We start from the raw sequence: 7,500 nt of genomic DNA on the forward strand, positions 1-7,500 counted from the left end.
CCTCGCGATACCAGTGCGACGATATAACCAACTGAGCTAAGAAGCCACTGACGTTGGGAGCTAGTCGTTTGTGGGTTCTAATGTTCCCGTGAGGAATGAATCAACGATGAAATGATATATGAAATAAACCATATATGAACTGCGGATATGAAATCAAGTGAAGCTATGATCCTCGCAGTTATAAAGGCTGTTTTTGCAATTGCGTAGAGAAGCCTGAAAAATTCAGGACTTCAACGGGGTTTGAGCCTGAATTTTTCAAGCTTCTCTACGCAATACTCCGATTCCAGAAAAAGCCGGAAGTTGCATGCAAGTGTGGCTTAATAGCCCTTGCGGCAGCAAAAATGTCGGACAAAACAAACAAGAACGGGCTCGTGGGCAAATTTAAAGCTACTTCAGCCGTGCAAATTGTTAGCAAGGACAAAAACATTGATCACGCAGCTACAAACTGTAATAACCAAAATGAAAATCGACCCGATTTATTGTTTCGTGCGTTTCCATCGGACACACAACAACTGACGAAGTGGGAAATTCGTATGAAAAGAGGAGATAGCTTCTTTCCCACGGTACGAAACAGGTTCTGTTTTTCTGAACACTTCACGCCGACGGATTTTAAACGGACTCTGACTGGACACAGACGAGACTTAAGGCGTACCATTGGTCTTTCCTTGGACAAAAGTGGATGAAGGATCGCTTTGTAGAGTGAAAAGGCTGAAGATCTGAAGGGATAACGAGAGTCGAGAGTGCTCATGAATATAAAGACCAGGAAGGAATTTTAGAAGATGTCCAAAAAGATTCTGTTGTGTTCGGTCCACCATCTCTTGACAAATGTATGGAAAAAATAAAGATGGAAAATGGAATGTTGCTTCAAGAATTACAAGAATTTAAAGTAAAGGAGAGTTTCCAAGTTTGGTCTGGAAAGATTTTCTAGTAGTAAAGAAGAAATAAAATGTTATACTGGATTTCCAGACTATGTAACTTTATTAGAATTCTGGAAATATGTAGAGCCTAATGCCCCAAAGTTAACTTATTTCAGTTTTGTACGTGATAATAGTTATTCTATTAATTTTGAAGATAAATTTTCCTTTCATGACAGTTTGCAACTGATAGACGAGTTTTGGCTTTTGTTTTTACCTGTTCAAGACTTGGTTTATTTGAGCGTGATCTCGCGTTTAGGTTCAGTATTTCAGAGCAAGTTGTTTCCGACCTCACTATAACATGGACTAATCACCTATATTTGATGCTAGGAAGCTTACTTCTGTGCTCTTCCAAAGAGCAGATTAAACAACATCTACCTAACGTTTTTACGAGCGAGTTTGAAAAGATAAGATGCAAAATAGACTGCACAGAAATAAAATTCCAGACTCCTCAAGACCTTGGGAAGCAAAGTGAACTTTATTCCGAGTACAAGTCCCACAACACATTTAAATATTTGGATTACATTTGTGAGTACCTTGTATGGAGGAAGTACATCTGAAAAGGAGATTGAAAGAAGCAGTTCTTTTGTTGATTTGCTGGATCAGCATGGCCTGATTGTGGCTGATCATGATTTCATATTCAGGATTTACTGGCAAAAAACAAGGTAACACTTTTCATTCCTCCTAAACGACAAAGTAAATCTGAACAGACTGGTTTGAGACTATGAGGATTGCTAATTTAAGGATCCATGTCAAAAGGGCCATTAGGAGAATCAAAGGTTGGCACATCTTTTATGACACATTTCCTTAACATGTTAAAGTAGGCTTTTGCCAGTTAACAAGCAAGAAGGTCACTGTCCAGAGCTGATTTATTACTCCACATTAACTTAATGGCAAAACACTATCAAAGATGATCCAATCTTTGATTCTCCTCATGGCCCTTTCAGTGAGAATTCTTAAATTGGCAATTCTCATAGTCTCATAACAGTCTTCCTTGGAAGCCTGTTCAGATTTACTTTGTCATTTAGGAGGAATGAAAAGTGTTACCTTTTTTTTTGCCAATAATTCCTGAATGTCAAATCCACGATCAGCCATAATCAGGTCATGCTGATCCAGCAAATCAACAAAAGAACTCCTTTTTACAATCTCCTGGTCAGATACAAACTACTCGCAAATGTAATCCAAACATTTGGGGAAATTCCTACAAGACCTTTGAATGTGTTGTGGGACTTGTATTCAGAATAAAGTTCACTTTGCTTCCCAAGCTCTTGAGGAGTCTGGCATTTTATTTCTGTGCAGTCTATTTTGCATCTTATCTTTTCAAACTCGCTTTTAAAAACGTTAGGTAGATGTTGTTTAATCTGCTCTTTAGAAGAGCATAGAAGTAAGCTTCCTACATGTAGCATCAAATATAGGTGATTAGTCCATGTTATAGTTAGGTCTGAAACAACTTGCTCTGAAATACTGAACCTAAAAGTCTTGAACAGGTAAAAAAAGCCAAAACTCGTCAATCGGTTGGAAACTGTCATGAAAGGGAAATTCAAAGTTAATAGAATCAGTATTATTAGTACAAAACTGAATTAAGTTAATTTTGGGGCATTAGGCTCTACATATTTCCAGAATTCTAATAAAGTTACATAGTCTGGAAATCTAGTATAAAATTTTATTTCTTCATTACCACTAGAAAATCGTTCCAGACCAAACTTGGAAACTCTCCTTTGGTTTAAATCCTTGTAATTCTTGAAGCAGCCTTCCATTTTCCATCTTTATTTTTCCCATCCATTTGTCAAGTGATGGTGGACCGAACACAATAGAATCTTTTTGGAAATCTTCTTCAATTCCTTCCTGGTCTTTATATTCATGAGCACTCTCGGCTCTCGTTATCCCTTCAGATTTCTCACATCTCAACTTCAGCCTTTTCGCTCTACAAAGCGATCCTTCATCCACTTTTTTCTAAGGAAAGACCAATGGTACGCCTTAAGTCTCGTCTATGACCAACCAGAATCCGTTTAAAATCCGTCGGCGTGAATTGTTCAGAAAAACAGAACCTGTTTCGTACCGTGGGAAAGAAGCTATCTCCTCTTTTCATACGAATTTCCCACTTCGTCAGTTGTTGTGTGTCCGATGGAAACGCACGAAACAATAAATTGGGTTGAAGCTGTGCAACATTTGCGATCAATTTTTTTGTCCTTGCTAATAATTTGCACGGCTGAAGTAGCTTTAAATTTGCCCACGAGCCCGTTCTTGTTTGTTTTGTCCGACACTTTTCCTGTCGCGAGGGCTATTAAGCCTCACTTGCATGCAACTTCCGGTTTTTTTTCTGGAATCGGAGTATTGCATAAAAATTGCCTTCATAACTGCGAGGATCATAGCTTCACTTGATATTTTAGTAACCTTGTTGAGCGCTATTGGTTAATTAGTAGAAATGGCGCTATAGAAATTTTGATTATTGATTATTATTATTATTATTATTATTGATTTAACAATTAACTATGCCTGGGTATAAATGCAAACTTGAAAATTCATGTAGTTTTTTAATAGAGGCAACGTGCTATGTACTAGTGGCAAAGAAGCAATCTCCTCTTTTCATACGAATGTATGTACTAGTGTGCACTACAAACCTACTGATTCACGCAGTTATTTGTTGTATTCATCGTCACATCCATCACATGTCAAGAACTCCATTCCTTATTCTCAATTTCTTAGACTTCTACGTCTATGTAGTGATGACTCCGATTTTTCCGGCAAATCAGAGGAGATGTGCCAGTTCTTCGAAAAACGTGGCTATCCTGTCTCTGTGGTTAAAGCGGGCCATCATCGCGCCCAACAATTTGATCGACAGTCATCACTACAAACGTCACAAAAAGATAAGAATGACAGAATTCCATTCACCCTCACTTTCCATCCTCATAATCACGCAGTCAAAAGCATCATTCTTAGTAATTTTAAATTACTTCAAAATGATCCCGACATGCTTGTTGAGGATGCGATTGAACCTAAGGATAAAATTTCGCTTGTGCCTGCCAGTCGATACGAGCTCATACAACCAATCATAAATTTACAAATGCTTTTTTACTATTGTTTTTCACGTTTGAATCTTGTAACGATCACGCTACTGATGTATATAAACCCCAGCGATGCTACAGTGTACATGGAATTTAACTGATGAGTGGCCCAACTCCTTGTTGGTCTACGAAACAGACCTGTATTAAAGTCCATATGAAACTATATTGAGTAGAAAAACATTGTTATTACCGCTCCATTATTGTTGAGCACTATTCTGGATTTATCAGTGTGGAACTCACCTGAAGTTATATATATATATATATATATATATATATATATATATATATATATATATATATATATATATATATATATATATAGGGAGTCTGTAAGTCGATTTTCTCGTGGAACAGTGCTCAATACGTTGAAGCAGAGCGGAATAAATATTTTAAGAGGAAAAAAGGACGCAACTACAAATGTAGTTGCGTCCTTTTTTCCTCTTAAAATATATATATATATATATATAAGTAGACAGGAAATCGACTTGTCTGCATAGAGTGCTCGATATCGTTAGATAGAGCAGAAATAAATGATTTGGTTGAAAAGTTAAAACAAGACTAGATGTTGCATCTCGACAACGCTGTTTCGTGAGTTGCCTCACTCATCAGGAGTTTAAACTCCTGATGAGTGAGGCAACTCACGAAACAGCGTTGTCGAGATGCAACATCTAGTCTTGTTTTAACTTTTCAACCAAATCATTTATATATATATATATATAGATAATGAAATGACGTGATAAATTGATCATCAGCTAAAAGTGCTCAATGGGTTCACCAGAGCTTTGAATAGATACGTAGACTTGAACTAGGTCAAAAACATTTATTTGCCCATGCGTGTAATTGTAGATTATGATTTTAATTACAATTTCTTTAAGAGGAATTTGTTTGCATGCCGACAGCCGCTTGCTAATCCTGATCATTTGTTGAGCGTGGCGATCTCCCGGTGACAAATTATATAACACTTCTCGAGTGTACATAAGTTGCATTTTTTGGTGCTGTTAGAATACGCGCGCGCCGTTCCGAAAACGCAATGCTGTAATTTACTTTAGCATTTTTTAACCGCCACACATATATACTTAACTCTGTCTGGTTGCTGTGCACCACATTCCTGAAGGACTGATTATGGTTGGCAAATCTAGCCTTGAAGTCGGTCACTCGCATTAGGTTTCAATTCTCACGAATTTTGTATCTTTCTTATAGATCGAATAAAACAACATAAAGACTATACGATTCCATATCCAGTCATTCCCTTGGAACAAAAACATTCGATTTCTATTTGTCGACACGTTGGACTGAGGGATATGGTTGATGGTTCCCACGTGCTTTCACCTGTGTGGAAAATAGACCCGCAGTTGAAAGAAGCGAAGAAAATCCGGAGGAACGCAAAAGCAGTCCTCACAAGATGTGGTAACTGGGTAAATAATGTAATTGAAGTTAAAAGACCTACATCAGAGGTAAGAGACGCCTTAGATAAAGTCGAGAAAGCGTACAATGAGCTGGTAGTCAAGCATGAAGACTACTCGCAATTCATAGGTGATGATACGCAGTTTGAAGAAGCGGAAAATTGGATGGAAGGATGCCAGGATTCCTTCATGACCTATGTAATGCGAGCTAAGATATATTTTGAAAGTCTAGTTAGCCAAGAAAACCAAACTTTAGAAAATAATGCAACCACTACAAAAACTGCGAGTAAGGAGACAAACCCCGTCAGAATTTCAAGTATGCAATCTGGAATGGATGTGGTTTCCGGTCCCACACCTCATGATAATGAACAGAACTCTACTGTTGATGCCAGGCAGGAAAACTCAACATCGATCACCCCTAAATAATGAAGATAATAGTGTGAATGAGAATGTACAAGTTCCAAATCTCGTTAGTGATCCCAGTAATTCAAGTTACGCCTGTGGTTTTAAGATGGAGAAGCCAAAATTGCCAAAGTTCGCCGGAGACGTGAGAGAGTACGCAACTTTTAAAGCAGACTTCAAACATGCAATTGAAGCCCGGTACACCAAACGAGATTCAATCACGTTTTTACGCACGTGTCTCCACGGAAAGCCGCTAGATTTAATTAAAGGGATTGGCACCGACTACGACGCCGCTTGGGAATATTTGGATTCCATTTACGGAGATTCGCGTTTCGTCTCAGACACCATAACGCAAGATATCGTTAAGTTCCGCGCACTGCAAAACGGAGAAGATGCTAGATTTTGTGATCTAACACACTTAGTTAGGCGGTGTTTTAACACTCTTAAGGAAGTGGGCGTTCCCAGCGATATGGATAATAGCCACATGTTGTCCATTATTGAACAAAAAATGTGTACTGACGATCGGAAAGTGTAATCTAGAGAACTGGAAAGAGACGGAAAGAAGGCGACATTACAAGAACTCATAGACTGGATGACAGTGGAGATGAAGTCACGCATGCGTGCAACAGCGCCATTGAGAACCGGTTCAAGCACCCGTTCAGTTAACCATTTCCTGAAAGATGACAGCAGTAAAAGCAACGCAACATGGCACAAATGTTAGATGTGTCGAAACTCAGCCCATTGGCCAGACCAATGTCCCAAAGTTCGTTGCTCTCAGTGTCCACGATCGACTCAAGATTGCCAAAGAGACTCACGTGTGCCCTGGATGCCTTAAAAGGTCCGGAAGAGAACACGGAATGGCAACTTGCTACCGAAGACAACGTTGCACAAAACAGGAAAACGGAAGATAATGCGAACATTATCACCATCCACTCCAACACAAAAGCAACGCAATCAGATTAGGTGTAGCAGCTTTCGTGGCCGGTAAGGGAGCTCTTCTTCCAGTTATGTCAGCAATCATTCACGGTCAGAACAGAATTCAGAAAAAGGGAAACATCCTCCTCGATACTGGCGCTCAAGTAAGTCTTATCCGGTCCGACATTGCGGAGTTACTTGGACTCAAAGGAAGGGACACCTCTGTAACCATAGCAAACGTCGGTGGAGAAGAGAAAACCATAAGAACAAAGGAATACCGAGTACCTGTCAGTTCTGGAGATGACCACAAGAAGTATTCGATAACTGCCACTGGAATCCCAAACAACAGTGATGACGTTGCTCCAGCTGCTATTACACAGATCACCGAACTCCTGGGACTGTCAAGTGAGAAGATCAGACGTGGAAGGGGACCGATTGATATCCTCATAGGCATTGACCATGCTAACATCCATACAGGCCAAACCAGACAAGTAGGAGAGCTTGTAGCAAGACAAACACCACTGGGATGGGTAGTGTTTGGAGGCTCATCAGGAAACACTCAATCAGCGAGTTGCATAATGTTTGTCAAGTGCGCTACACCCGTAGACTTATCTGATTTCTGGAAAACAGAGTCCATGGGGGTCGAGGTAAAACCATGCATCTGTGAAGCAGACAAGCTGAGCCATATGGAAAGAGAAGGATCCGAAATCTCTTCCTGATAACAGATTGCTAGCACTGAAACGCTTAGAAGGAACCGAACGTCGCCTAAAGTCGAACTTGAATCGAGCCAAGGCATATGAG

At 39.5% G+C, this 7,500-nt stretch overlaps 2 protein-coding genes and 1 pseudogene across 2 annotated transcripts in view; 2 read left to right on the forward strand and 1 right to left on the reverse strand.

Annotated features, from left to right (window-relative positions):
• Positions 1-7,500, forward strand: part of LOC138029742 (fibroblast growth factor receptor 2-like) — a 466,762-nt gene that overhangs the window by 241,365 nt on the left and 217,897 nt on the right. The gene's annotated exons all lie outside the window — the stretch shown is intronic.
• The window catches only part of LOC138029723 (fibroblast growth factor receptor 4-like), an 80,091-nt gene that overhangs the window by 25,983 nt on the left and 46,608 nt on the right, over positions 1-7,500 (reverse strand). The gene's annotated exons all lie outside the window — the stretch shown is intronic.
• LOC138029412 (uncharacterized) lies at positions 5,747-7,418 on the forward strand (annotated as a pseudogene).

This window comes from Montipora capricornis, chromosome 13, assembly GCF_036669925.1.
Source record: "Montipora capricornis isolate CH-2021 chromosome 13, ASM3666992v2, whole genome shotgun sequence".
In the NCBI taxonomy this organism is placed as follows: Eukaryota; Metazoa; Cnidaria; class Anthozoa; order Scleractinia; family Acroporidae; genus Montipora; species Montipora capricornis.